The sequence below is a fragment of the Neolamprologus multifasciatus genome, chromosome 10 (assembly GCF_963576455.1).
Source record: "Neolamprologus multifasciatus chromosome 10, fNeoMul1.2, whole genome shotgun sequence".
Lineage (NCBI taxonomy): Eukaryota > Metazoa > Chordata > Actinopteri > Cichliformes > Cichlidae > Neolamprologus > Neolamprologus multifasciatus.
This window is the reverse complement of record NC_140448.1, coordinates 8,530,471-8,545,101: the sequence shown is the minus strand read 5'-3', so window position 1 is coordinate 8,545,101 and position 14,631 is coordinate 8,530,471. Positions and strand designations below refer to the sequence as shown.

The following is a 14,631-nucleotide window of genomic DNA, read 5'->3' as shown; positions in this document are numbered from 1 at the left end:
TAGATATAGATATATAGAGATAGATAGATAAACTGCGGTTATAGTGTCTGGCTACCTTTCTCCTGCTGTTGCTATATGATTTACCTACATTAGATCAATCTTAGATTGATTTTCTATGGTGCAGAGCTGTGGTTTGTGGCGAAATTCAGTTAAATGAAGCACAGTATTCCAAAGCCAAGCAGGAAGACAACATATGTGGAAATAATTCTGAAAATTTCACAAACAAGCTTCGAGATGCAAAAAAACAAAAACAAAAACACACGTTTATGAATTATATACCATGTAATGGCGTTTTCCATTCTTTCATGATGGTGCTGATTAAACTGGTTACATATACAGATTATCCAACTGATATTCACAGGAAAGCTCGCAAAAATCATTTAAAATAAAATATGTAGAATTCAAAAGAAGCAAGATTGTGCTTTAAATTTTGAGTTCTATGCTAAAATTAAAATGCGAAGCCATTTTTAAAGGCATTGTAGCAATATGAAGTAGGTGGTATATGTGAGTGCCAGACTCCTATTAATATTGATCTTTTTGGCTGGACTTGTTCTCTAACTGTGTTTTAATTGCGGAGGAAACAAAGAACACATTGTTATTCATTGTAACTGCCTGTGAGGTATACCTTTAGCAGAAATGAGGGTTGCATAAAAACTCTGCCTTGTACTTGCCGTCTGACATTTCCCAGTCTTTGATCGATGAGCTTGCCACTAGCTCCTTCACTCTGGGCAAGTCCTTCTCTCTCTGTCACTGAGAACTGCACAAGATGGTGAAGTATCACCTCCTTTAGCAAGATTATAAGCACAACATCGCGCCTTTTCTGAAGATACGTATTAGATCGTGCCACTCTGGAATCCTCAGTAGTAATAATGCAGAGTAGGACATTGGGAATGAATGTGAAATGATATTTCCTCTGGATTTCTGTATGTTGCTGCACTGCCTTACTACAACAGGTGTGTTAATACTGCCTTTGATGCATCATCATTGATTACATTGAATATGCAAATTCAGAATGGATACATGATTGTAGTGAAGCAAACCCAAGTTTCTCTTTAATGTTGTCAAGATGTTGTTGTCTTTGATTTGCATTCTCGCCATCCTGTGTCGCACTAATTAAACGCAGATAATCACGTAGCACAGTCTAGTATTTCCTTGCTTAATAATCATGCACTCCATTGATGCTGAGATGTTGTATGTAGTCCACTCATATGCACACAATGCAAAAAAGATGAACTATAAAACTCTTGGTACTTTTTTTTCCCCCCAAGTCTTAATTTAAAACTGTTGTTGTGGTTCCTTAAAGTGAATCAACATGATTATCTTTCATTTTGTAGTAATTTGGTTTTAAATCTCTTGGTTAAATTGGGATTTGTTATGTGGGAAGGGAGGTTGATTTAGCTGAGTAATTGCAAGAGTTTGCACCATTATGTAGCAGCAGTAGTCTTTGTGTCAAATGCAGCTTCATATAGCATTATAGGGATCTAATGAGCTTTACAAAGTCATTATGATTCACATTCTTAGTCCATTTATTTCATTATTCAGAAAATGTCCTTAGTGACACACTTGCATAATCCACAGTCTCAGTTAATCTGAACTTTGATAGGTTGATAAATTGAACCATGTTCAGCTGGACGTTGTCCACATGCAAGGAGCTGGCAGACCTTTCTTTTGTTTGATGCTTTATGTTTTGTCTGGATTGAACATCCTGATCTAGTCGCACTGAACGTAGTACAAAATGCAGTCAGTTATGAACCATTTTATTTGGAAAAATTGACACTCGACTTACCAGAAACTGAAAAGACCTGTTACTTTCAGCAGAGGTTTAGTAGTTCTCAGTGGAACTTTAAATTTAATAAACTGGGTCACTCGTGTTGTATGTAGGTTAAATTATTTTTTTCAAGATGTTAGCTGTTAAGAAACTGCTGGGCTTTGTTGTTGTTGTTTTTTTTCTTATTTTTGTGCAAATGCTTGTCAGACAGAATTGAATTGCATTTGTTGGGAACAATTTTCAGCCTAATTCAACCTATTTTTGGTCTTTCTTGTAAATATTACTGCAGCAGGACAGTGTACAAGAGAGTGACTCAAAATGCACAACAGTGCCCACATTCATCACAATAAAGAGAAAGTAGAACCGGTGCAAAAATGTGGCTCAGTTGTGTGCTTTTGGTATGATTTAAAAATTTCAAATATAAATTACAATAAAGGAGTAGCGACTAGGGCCTTTAGTGCTCTGCAAATGTGGCGATACAAAGCACAATACCTACAGGTGCAAAAATGTGATGCACCAATTTTGTTTCCTGGAAATGAGATAAAATCATAATTACAATATTGAACAAAGTATTCAGGATTATCCACTTGCGCAAGCATAACTTCTGACATCTTCAGCCAGAATGTGACCCATTTAAAACCTTGGAGGAAATCTTGCCCACATGCTGTGAAGAAACAAGCAGCTGGTCGAAGACTGGCTCTGACACGGTGTATTCTGCTTTGACTGTTTGTGCAAAAAAAAAAAAGGTCTTATGGAAATTCACAGAGATTGAAACAACCTCCATGACCTAAATCTAAACTACATGCCTAGACATATATTTTCACTTCTTTGTCTGAGAAAATGAGAAGGAAAGGCAATGGTTTTTTTATCTGCATAGAAGGAAAACACAGGGTTTTACGCTTTTTTCCCCCCTCCATCAAAAAGAGTCTGTGTGTGTAGAGGCAAGCATCATGCAGTGGAGTGCAATAAACAGCACCTTTTGGCCTGCCCAACAGACAAAAGGACAGGAAGTTCTCTTTTTCATGTTTGTGGAATATTGTTTTCTTAACTCAGGAAGAGGGAGGCAGCTGAGAAAGCAAGGATAGTGGATTTCTTTTAGGCTCTTGGGTGGGGCTTGGGGCCTCAAGGATGAAACAGGGGGGCGGATGGGAGAAGTAAATGCCAGCACCCTGCTGAGTAACAGGCATGGAAGCCTTTTGACTTGGTTGCCATGTTACTGACCCTTTGGTCGCTGGTATCCTCTCAGACTCGTAGATGGAGGGAGAGTCTTGTGATATGAAGAGAGTGGGAAAAAAAAGGAAGAGGAAGACGGGCAATGTTGTTCTCTTTTTTTAATTCACAGCTTTGATGATGAGGTGGATGGGGTTGTTGAGGGCTGGGGGTGTCTGTGGATGGCAGTTGGTGGTCAGAGTCGGGGTCGACTACCTGTCTTTCTATCTTATGCCTGATGTGGTAACAAGAATAGAGCAACTGAAACATGTACGACTCAAAGGCACACACAGTGCTTGATTCTTTTGAGCTGAGGACAGTGGTGTCTGTGTTTATAATAACTGAATTTAGCAATATAGATTATGCCATCTGAATGGTCCTTTAGAAAAATGCAGATTGCTAACATCTGGAATTCTACGCGTAAGGAGTAGAATGATGAAGAGAGGAGCTGAAAAGTGTAGTTCTTGATTGCCTTATGTAGACACATGCAAGTGGTGATAGTAATGATAGAGGTCAGGTTTGTGTGTCTGTTGTAGACTTTCATCTCGTGAAGAAAAAGTTAAAGACAACCATTTCATTTTAAATTGACTCTAATTTTAAGATTAAAGTCTAGTAATCCATCAAGATGTTCAGCTGTGTTGAGATTTGGTGACTGTGAAGGTAGTAGCATATGTAGTGACCCCTTAGATAGGGTCTTTGTTTGTAGCTCCATCACAGGATAAAGGTGGTGTCTGAGAGCATCTTTGGTCAATGGAAATAAACCATGCCAGCAAAGATGTAAAAGAGAGGCACTGAAACTCCTCACTGCAGGGATCAAACAGTGGCCTCCAAGTACAATTTACTTGACATACACCATACACACATTTAACGTTTTGTTGAGAATATGGGGAGGATGACTCATCTGACTGTATCGCTTTTTTTTTCTCCCACATCTATGTTTTTTTGCACCACTGAACTCTCAAATGCGCATTCATCTTTGTAATAAGAGGTTTAGGCACTGAAACCCTACTATAACATCGCTGTCTGTGTAATTGTCGACAGACTATTTTTGCTAACAGAGTCAGATCACATCTTGCTCTGCCATTCTCAGTCACCCAAGGAAAAGTTGCTCTTCTATTATTCCTTCCATACTGCACTAATGCACTAGCATCATGGTCATCAAGTGTTCCCTGTCAATCTCTGACCTATTTAAAGATGTCGTTCCAGTACATCTAAAAACAGCCGTACTTTTGTCACTGCTGAAACACTAGCAGGTTTAGCCACCTTGTGACTGAAGCGTCTGATGTCCACGCCCAAACCCGGCTCATTTCCTCTTGCAAGCTTGGTAACAAACTTGCAAACAAACTGGATCTTGCTCAGCGTTTTTATACATGCCACAGAGTGTGATTGGTTGTTAATTGCTTAATTGTACCATGCCACACACCTGTGTGAAAGCATCTGGGTCGGTTGTGTTCCCCACTCGCTTATTCGGGTTATTCCTTTGTCACCCATCTGTAGATCTTATGATGTGCTGTTTTAATGTTTCGGTGTGCCTAGCGGCTAAATGTCAAGCAGCATGGGAACAGTTGCATGTTACAAATGTTTAAGCTGCAAATGTTATTTACACTTGTGCTGACTAGCGGTATAAGAGCAAATGTTGTAGCTGAATATTAATGTGAACAGAGCAAATATGTTTGCCATGAGCTACCACATCCTTTAGAAAGGTGCACATACACTGTCAACACTTGCTGGAAAACAAATCTTAATTTAAGCTTTAGTTAAGTGAAGATTTGCATTTACTGCTGTGTAGTAAGTTCAGGTTACGGCAGGATGAAAATTTCACTGTGTATGTGTATGTGTGTGTAAGTAAAGTAACAAAATATTCACCCATCCGTTTCTTACAACTGTATAATTTTGGGTTGGTGGGGGTGTTGGAGCCTGGGGTATACCCCTGACAAGTCACCCATCTGTAGCAGGGCTACCACAGAGAGACAGACAACCATTCACGTTCACATTCACACCTGTAGTCAATTTAGAATTTCCAGTTAGCCTAACCCCATGCATGTCTTTGGCCAGAGTACCTGGAGAGAATCCACGCAGACACCGGGAGAACATGCAAACTCCACACAGAAAGACCCCAGGTATCCGGTGTCCCCAGGACTCTCTTTTTGTAAGGCAACAATGCTAACTACGCTGCCGTGAAAATAAAAAAAAAATACCTGAATTAAGCAGTGAAGAAACTGAGAACCCAAGGGGCACACATCTTGCTTAAAATCCACTTATGTTTGGTAGACACAGAGCCGAGGGGTGAGTACGGCAAAGAAAATTATGTTAGAAACAGAGCGACAGAAAATTGTAAGAAAAAAAATAAGACAAAAAAGAACGAAAGTAAAAAGACTCATGAAATTTCCGATTTGCCAAACCTTTACCTACTGTAAACACATACATCCATATACTCTAATGGCAGTTGCATACGATGAAAGATTATTTAGTGGTATATAATGTTTTTATATTAAATGTTTTATATTATATTAAATTTTGACTCACCGTCCAAGAAGACTAACTATAACACTTAAAGCAAATCTTGACCTCAGAATTTACTCGCCCGTGTGAGAGCTAGCCTTTAAGGATTTACGCCGCAAGTGGAAAGTCTACATAATGTCTAATTTGAAGTCCTATCAGCGAGTAGTGAAATTCAGAACTCACAAATAATTACAAACTTTCAGTCTTTTCATTTACATTGGAGCCATTAATTTGCTGTAATGATCAAATCATTTGATCCTGAATTGCCAAACACTTTGTCAAGTCTGTTTCAATGCAAGCTCAAGGTTCAAGGTTCAAGGTTCAAGCTCTAAATGATTGATGATCCCTCTGATGTTTGATAACCGCGATTGAGATATCGCTGAGCCTCTCAATGTTAGAGGTTTTCTATATTTGTTTAGGTGTAATTGTGGGAGTGTGAATGAAGGCTGTGTATTTGTGCCCATGTCCACCGTGTGGATATTGTTTCTGTCTTTGTTTGCAAAGACTGATCTGTAACCTATTGTGAGGGAAAAGTCAAGATCTGCCCAGACTTTAATGCATCTGGCCTCAGATCTGCTGCAGTGTCACACAAGGTGTGAACCGATTAACAAGACTGCTCTGACCACTTTTTCTGAGAGTATTCTCCATCGTGATCAATGCACCAACTGGAGCCAATGGCAAATTTGGCCGTCTAGTTAGGTATGTTTGTGGCATAGCTAATCTCAGTGTGATTATTCCAGTGAGACTAGGCCACGCTTCTATTGGGTGGTGCTTAGTTTGGGTGTCGAAAATCTGGTGATTTTCAACTGTTCCCCGTTTTTACCAAGGGGCTGCCACAGCAGATGGGTCCACATGTTCGATTTGGCACAGTTTTATCCCAGGTGCTCTTCCTGACGCAACTCTTTGGGTTATCTGGGCCTGGGACGGGCACTAGGAGCACGCTAGCTTAACGCCCTTGAGGTTGTGTTTTATGTCAAACTGGCACCAGAATGCTACCCCGCATAATTTAGTGGTTTTTGCTCTATTATATACTTGCATTGGCTTACTATTTACTTACAGGTCCAAGGTCAATAAAAAGGTGGTTCGTTAGGGAGCCAAAACAAGCAGGAATATTAACCTTGAAAGTGGATTTATGTCCTTTCATCTTCCCTTTTGCCTGGACATGGCAAATAAAAAAGGGCCTTTGCCCTTTTTGTATTCAAGTGTTGTAGCTTGTGTGTGTGTCCCTGTGTGTGTATGAACGCCAAAGCAAGGTGAATTTCATCTGTTGTGTCTGAAAAAAAAATTCTGTGCGCAGCCGAGGTTATGGAGTGCTTCTTCTCAGGTCCGTTTGAGAGGATAATGTTGAGTGCTGATAGCAGGGCTTTGATCCGTAACCCATTGTGAGTGTAAAATCAAAAGTGCTTGGCATTTTCTCTGATAATGCTGTGGTAAATAAATTCCACGTCTCAGTTGCTTATCATATTGTATGTAGTTATGGATCTGGAGGTGCTGGCTAAGACCGGGGTGCGGGCAATTCCAAGTGGTTCTAAGTAAAAATTATTCACAGCTGATTATTGCTATGCATTAATGGTCCAGAGGCTAGCTTTTTATAGATGGCAATAGACTGCTTAAAACTGACGGCTTTAGTTTTTCACGGTGGGTTGCTTGTATTATTGGCTTGATAAGTCAAGGTTAAACAAGTCGGAGTGTTTTTTAACCTCTTGTTAGCCGAGGGACTAAGCTGAGGTACTCTGGGAGTATTTAGTGATGTGCTCTGTTTGTAGGAATTATTACTGGGGCTCAGCATTGTGTATTTCCCCTGTTAGAGAGCACGAGAGAGAGAAAATGACAGAGCAGGGACGTGAGAATGAAGAAAAGTGTACGGGGTAGAGGGAGCCCTGTGTTGTTGGCAACCACGGGCTATATCCGGGCAGTCTACAGAGACGGGCAGGCTTTTTCTCTAGCGTCATTTGCAGCTTAAACAAACAGGTGTGATGCAAGAGGCTCTCAAACAAACACACCGCTGCTCTTCAAAGTGGAGACAGAAAGAGACACAGAGCAAGGGAGAGTGAAGAAATAATGGGGGAGGCATGGGCAGTCAAGGGGAGAAAAAGCGAATAGGTGGACTGGAGTCGAGTCAAAATAAAAAAAGTGTTCCTTCTAATGCTGAATTGATGTTAAAACTGTGGACTTTTCTCAAACTTTTTTCTCATTTGCAACTGTTAGTTGTCTATTTTCTTTCTTTTAGCTTTCACAGTTTAGAAAATAAATTGGCCCTGCTGTATTTTCTTCTCACCTTCACTGAAAATGGCTGTTTTCTCTTTCTTTCACTCTAGCGCTGACAGCCTCTTACCTTCTATACTGCTTCATCACACTTCTCTTTCACTCGTGCTCTGCCTCTCTTTTTGTGGCATTGTCACTTGAATCAGAAGTTGAGTGCTGGCTAAGTGAAGGGGTACACAGTGTGTCTCCTCTAGACAGGCCTGAGTATGCTGCTCTGCTTTGCCGTCTTTCCCCACAGAGCCTTGATTTAGCCCCTGCTGATAGGAGACCCAGGCATTGCCCAGCCCCCCTGCTTGCCCAGTGCGTAGCACCTCCAATCTTTACATAGAACAGCAGCTCCACGGGTTAACTTGGAGCTGCTGTTCTTGCTTCTTTTTATCCACTTCAGTGTGTCTTTGACCTTGCTTTCCAGTTCCTTGGTCATTCAAAGTCAAACGTGGCACATGATGAGAAATCAAAGAAAACTGTCACACATCTCAGAAATGCATGTAAAACACCATGTTTTATTTGTAACTTTGATCAAGTGGAGCTGAATTTAAAATTCAATAGCACCATGCATTGAATAAATGTGAAATCAATCCTTATATAGAGAGAGTTAAACAAGTTTGTCTGCTGTGAAACCACAAAAAAAGAATTCCAGTAAGAGCCTCTTTTGTTTTATTGCTTTTTTTTTATGTGTGAGGGTTTTCAGGTTCAACTCAGTAGAAAAATGTCATTAGTCGTGGATTTTTGCTTCAGGTTAAAGTGGCAATTGCTCAGATATAGGCGACTTCTTGCTGCGATGTAAATACATATAAAATGTTCAGCTTTTCTGGTAAGGCTGGGAAAAAAATTAACACTGGGCTGAAATCAAAGTAAAGAAAGAAAAACCTGAATAATACCTGCTTTCAAGTACTATTTTAAAAGTAGCACTTTAAACCAAGTCTCCCGGTCAATTTTGGTCAGTATTTAAATGAAGTATTGCTGACTTAGAAACATACTTCTTTATGCATATATTTAGTTTTGGGTGCTTTAGCCACTGATTTGTAGTACCCAAGAAACTGAAGAGGTGCCTGTTCCTCACTTCTGATATCTAAGGAGCACGAATGTAAGTTTATTGTAAGGGCATGTATTTGAGATTTAGGGATCGAATGCCACACAAGTTAAGAAGCAAAGAAAATCTGGAGCTCGATGCAGGGCCCAGTGTGAGCTCACCTCTTCAATTATTCTTATTATTACAGTATCTCCTCATTTTGCAGATGCTCACCTGCAGTAATATATATCATGGAGACAAGATTAGGCTTGCTATGAAGAGATGGTGCATTATACAAAGCCAAACATTACTCACCCCAGCCATAAGACAGAGACAAAATAGTAGGCAGTAAAACATCAAGCATAGATCACAGGCCTAATTGACGCTCTAATGCAAAGCATCATCCGAGCAGACATAGAGAAGGCACGGGCTCTCCTTTTCACACATCCTAAGCTCTTAGGCTCAGTAGAGGTTATTTTAGTGGAGGTATATGAGATATAATGATACGTCAGTGAGATCTGCTGGGACAAGAGGAGAAGGTAGTGCAGTAGAGCAGAGGGCTGATTTATGGGCAGGATAAATGATGCGCTGGGTGTCTGCCTCTGTAATAGCACTGTGCTCTGCACACCGCACTTTCACTCAGCTGTAGTTTATAGTGTGATCTGTGATGGGGATAAATGTCAGCTTGGCTTATCTAAGAAGATCTGATATGACTTTAAACTGGCTCCTCTCAAACACTTTGACATGTGTTCAAAGGTAAACTTAATGACACACTGGAAAAAGCAGAGGCTGAGATTTTGAAAATGTTGCCACATTGTTCAAATTAAGCGCATTACTGCACAACAAGCCTTCATCACTGGCTACTTTTAACTTTCCATTTGGACTTCTCTCATGTCTCAACAAGCCGAAGCCCATTCTCAGTTATTCTGTGATATGAAGTAAACTCTCAGAAGCGAGATTTATCCCTTTGATATACATAAGATTAAACATATGAGTTGGTTTGAAAAATGAAACCAGCCACTACCAGAGGCTGCTACTCAGTTTTCTCGTAAAGTTAAATCAATTATTATGTGAAAGTTGCTACGTTCTCTCTTCCACTCAGCTTGGCTATTAAAAAAAAAATAAAAATCTTCCCACCGTGATGGAAACTGAGACAAAGAAGCTTATTTGCTGCTGTCTATGAGGAAATATTGAAACAGTAAGGGCTGAGAAGCAGAATTCCGTTCCTTGCTCTGAGCATGATCTTAGATGAGTGCATATTATCCTCATATTCCTTGTGCAGTGCCTGGTAGTTAATCTCAGGCAGGTATAGTCTTGCTGTATATACAACACTGCTGCGGCGCGACTCTTGGCAGGATATTAGCCGTAGCGCAATGTGGAAATAGACCGCGTTACCTCGGTTGATCAGTCGGGCCGACATACAGTATGTTATGAACACGAAGAGTAACCATGTTTTCTTGCTGATGATCATCCGTTTATTTTAGGAAGTTGTTGCAATTAGTAAATGAAAGCTGGAGAAAAGCAGTAAGTGTGTCAGCATGGTTTAGAGCCTGTATTGACAACATCTAGGTAAAGGTTTGTGGGTTTCCCCTCGAGGGTGTGTAAGGATAAGCAGGTGTGACAATGGGGATTACGTTTTTCCTTTCTCAAGGCCTTGCCCCTCATGCGGTGTACAGCCATGCCTCTAACAATTGGCATACAATAGGCTATGGATTTATTTTCCTAACAGTGCTAATGCTTTACCTAGAACAGAGTAAAGAATTATTTTCCAAGGTAAGCTGGTCTGTCAGTAACGCATACACCGCTTTCTGTGGCTAGTGGGGACGATGAAATGCGTGTTTATCGCATAATCCACTCCTCTCTCCTTGTTTGTACGGTAATATTGAAATTAAAATCAGTGGGTGCCAAACATTGTAGATGACCTGGTTAGTTTGCTTTCCTTGCAGTTTTGCTCGCTAATTTCTATGCCTTGGCCTCCCTCACGCATCCTGGTAATGAGAAAATGTGCTGTTGTCTTTGTTTACTGAGCCAGTCTGTCTGGCTGCAGCTCTTCACATTGTTTGAATATAAACAGAAACGAAATTATTAGCTCACTTGGAGTGTTTCTTCTAAGTTACATGAGCACACAACGTGTAGGGCAAACCCAGAGTTTTGTGCACAATATACTTATAGTTAGTTTACACAATGCGCACTATTTGATTGTTGGGAAATATACATGCAAATTGCAGCTACTGTAATCAGGCAGGCAAATTGCAGAATTCGATATGATTGCTATAATATAAGGTCCAAGAGCAGGATAATGGGGCCGATTTGGTTCTTTTTATTACCATGACGATCCTCGTTCTGCTAATAAAGCCCACCTGTAATGCACATCAAAACCTCCTGATCTAAAATGTATTTTGAGATTAAGACCAAATATTGCTTTTCTTTCCTTATGGGTCATTTATACACATATGAATAACAACTAGAGAATTACCTCACAGCCGACAGACGTCAAGATGGAGTGTTGATCCAGCCAATTTTAAGGAAGCGGGAGACTTAGTCTTTAGAATGCTTAATAAATTTGCAACTTGTTTTTGCATGGAAATGCCTCACTTTGAATGTGCTTGGCTTATTGGAGAGGAAATTTGCCTGTCAAGATTATATCAGTTTTCTTTTAATATAAACCCACAGCTGTTTCTCCAGGAAATTGCTATTTTATTTATTTATTATTTATTTATTGGGTTATTGGATTTAATAGACTTAGAAAATGAAAAGCCTTTCACACAATATGACAGACCTTAGTAGATTTCCTTTTTCTCTATTGTATACACATTAGAGATTAACTGTAGATAATGGTCAAAAAATTACATTTTCAGACTTACAGGCTGAGAGTGGTCTGCAACATAACAGTGAGGGAAGGGACTACGAGATAAGAAATGCCAGCTTTTGGCACTGACCCTCAGATCCGCTGAGCCAGCAAATCCTAAATCTGAGCTTGGAAATTTAATCAGTATGGCACAACAAGGCCTCAAATCCTGGCTTAAAGTTTTGTTTGTAAGAAAATTTAAGTGCTTTTAGAGTGTTCTTTCTGTACAACAGAAAGCACTGAGACCTTTGAAGCCGCTTCTAAGGCAAGTTTTGTTGTTACTGGAACTCACAGAGTTGTGGAAATACAAGTTTTAGGTTATTTTAGGTTCCATCTCAGTCCTCCACTCGTCAGTCTGATCAGCACCACGAGGAAGAGACATGAGGTAGTGATGCAGTTAGCCTAAAATAGAAGGCTCGATGTGAGAAAATCCATTTACAGCACTCTTGGCATGATAAAAATATTGACACTTGGTGCAAGTGCATCAGTAACATTAGGTAAGAGGAAATATTGTAATATTGTAATATAACGCCATATTGATTTTTTTTTCTTCCAACCTTGTTTAACACCATGATGTGGAAGACAAACGAGGAAGCAAATGAATGTCTCAACAGCACTTATAAGGCCATTTTACCGATTTTCAATCTGTATCCGATCATTTACATCTGACATGAAAACTCTCAGTAATTAACTCCAGAAACTGTCCCCACAACCGCTGAATTCACTTAGCCCAGCACATGTGAGTATTAGTTGCGATGCTGTGTTGTGTAGTTAACTAAATGTGGATCAGGGGTGTCAAGCATAAGACCCAGGGGTTGGAATCGGCCTGGTAAAGACATCAGTCCGGCCCTTTGGATGGCTTTGGAAAATGTGGAGGAGGGCATATAGATTTTTAGATTTTTAACTGTATTTTAGGTTACAGCTTTTCCTACCAATGATAAGCAACTGAATGATAAAGAAGTTGCTGTTTTTTGCATAGTAAACAAAAAAGACATTTTCTGTGAATTAACCAAAATATTGCATTTTATAATTACAGGACAGTCTGGCCAGTGGGCTAGCAGAATTTTTTCTGTAATTTTACACATTTATTTATTACAATTTAAAAATCGTGCTAACAGATTTCTTTTATTTACGACAGCAACATTTAGAAAAACATAGATTCACTGTTATAATTGTACTTCTTTTTCTTGTATTTTTATATGAATATTATTATATATTATTATATTAAGTAACTGAGGGATTAAACTTGTTTACATTGGTCCAGCACACTTAAGATCAAAGAGGACTGTATGTGTGAAAGGAGTTTGGCATTGCTGCTGTAGATCGTCGATTGTTCTCTTTGGATTAGTTTACAGCCATAATTCTATTTTAATGTTCTTTGTTCTGTATGTATCCTTTTGTGAGTTGACATTTAATATTATCAGGGTTTTTAAACTCTTTAAATACATTTCAAATATCAAACAGCATTATTTGCATGTCAAAATGCAGCATGTACTCAGAGCATGCAGTGTTTGAATGTGAATGAGTGTGACTATAAATTGCTTTTTTGTTGTATTATCGGCAGTGTCCTGTTTTTATCACACATGGTGGGCAGAATTTCCCTGAAGGGATAATAAAATTGCCTTGTACTTGTTTAGAAGTTGTTGTTCGCTCTCTTTTTATTTGCAGTGATAAATGTTAAGTTTGCCCAGATTTCTTTGACTATATCAATAAAGGCCTGTGTTTGTGAAATTCCATTTTTTATTTTTAAAGTTTCAAAACAACATTTAGTCATTTCAGTACGTTTAGTAATGAAGCAATTACTCTAAAGCAGGCTCTTCACCACTTACAAACCATCAGGAACATTATTAAAAGGCTATAATTATCAAGTTTGATTTGTTGAGCTCCCATTGTTGAACACCTGTTTCTCCCTATGGTCCAAAGAAATAAAATGTGAGCATCTAAGTTGCATCTGATGACGATATGATACCCAGTAATACCACAATGAGAACAGATTTTTTATGGCTCGGTTTGTCGCACCGCTGCACAAAACTTCTTTTTTATTGACACAGACAACACAAGCCTTGCAATAATAATTTTGTGACCTGTAGATCTTTATGGATATGTTGTTTGATATTTCAACTCATCTCCTGTGCTTCAACTCGTCTCTGATATAAAAAAAAAAGTCACGACCTGCTATCTCAGCCTGATCTTCTCTGTGCTGCAGTCTCATTTCATTAGTTGATTCATTCACATGACAGATGTCCTAATGCATGCCGAAGAGAGCCTAGGGGTGCTCTGCAGCTGAACACCACCTGCAGTGTGAGTTTGTTATTTGAACCCGTGGTCTAGAGTTCCCTTTCTGGCCTTCTCATGATCGCTCACTGCTGACCCTGGCTGGAATAGTCCTAACACTGGTGCTAATCGTACTGTTAAATATGAGAATCCGCTTCAATTCTCACACATGGGAATGCGTTCACACGTGATTGTATGCACCTGCATATGCGTGTGCCGGTGTGTGTACATAAAACGCACTTGTTCACAAATTGAAATCTTCTCACTTTTAAGACGCTCAACATATTCCAGAAAGCCTGCACTGGTATAACGCTTAACTGTAGATTGGGGTTAAGAGAAGCCAGCAATAATTTTCATGGTTCTCCTCATTGGCGGTAGGTGTGATATAAATAACACTGATGCTGGCTTTATGCACTCAAACTTGTAACTTTAAAAGGTTTTTTAAGCTGCAGTGAACTTTAGAAATTCTTACTCCATGCAAGGTTTTTGCCAGAAGAGTTAATGGGTCCAGTTGCTGCAACTGGCCTGGGATTGGTTGGTTGGTTGGTTGGGGTTAATCATGCATTATTTCAGTTGATTAGCACTCTGATTTGCCTTTCCCCCATTGTCAGCGTTATCCCCCATTTTCCCTTTTGTGAGTTCCTTCTTCTTCACCAAAGGTTAGTTGACTCCTGGTTGTTTTGCCTTGACACAGTGACTCCGGTAAATCACAATAGTGTGGTTTGTTCCGAGTGGCTGCGTGTTTTAATGAAC

General features: G+C 39.6%; 1 protein-coding gene and 1 long non-coding RNA gene across 13 annotated transcripts in view; both read left to right on the top strand.

Annotated features, from left to right (window-relative positions):
* The window catches only part of msi2b (musashi RNA-binding protein 2b), a 261,495-nt gene that overhangs the window by 29,157 nt on the left and 217,707 nt on the right, over positions 1-14,631 (top strand). The window lies entirely within an intron of this gene.
* The window catches only part of LOC146509556 (uncharacterized), a 47,135-nt gene that overhangs the window by 18,201 nt on the left and 14,303 nt on the right, over positions 1-14,631 (top strand). The window contains exon 2 of the long non-coding RNA XR_014876626.1: positions 18-14,631. This exon is cut by the window's right edge and continues 14,303 nt beyond it. This is a non-coding gene — a long non-coding RNA (uncharacterized LOC146509556). The remainder of the gene's footprint in view (positions 1-17) is intronic.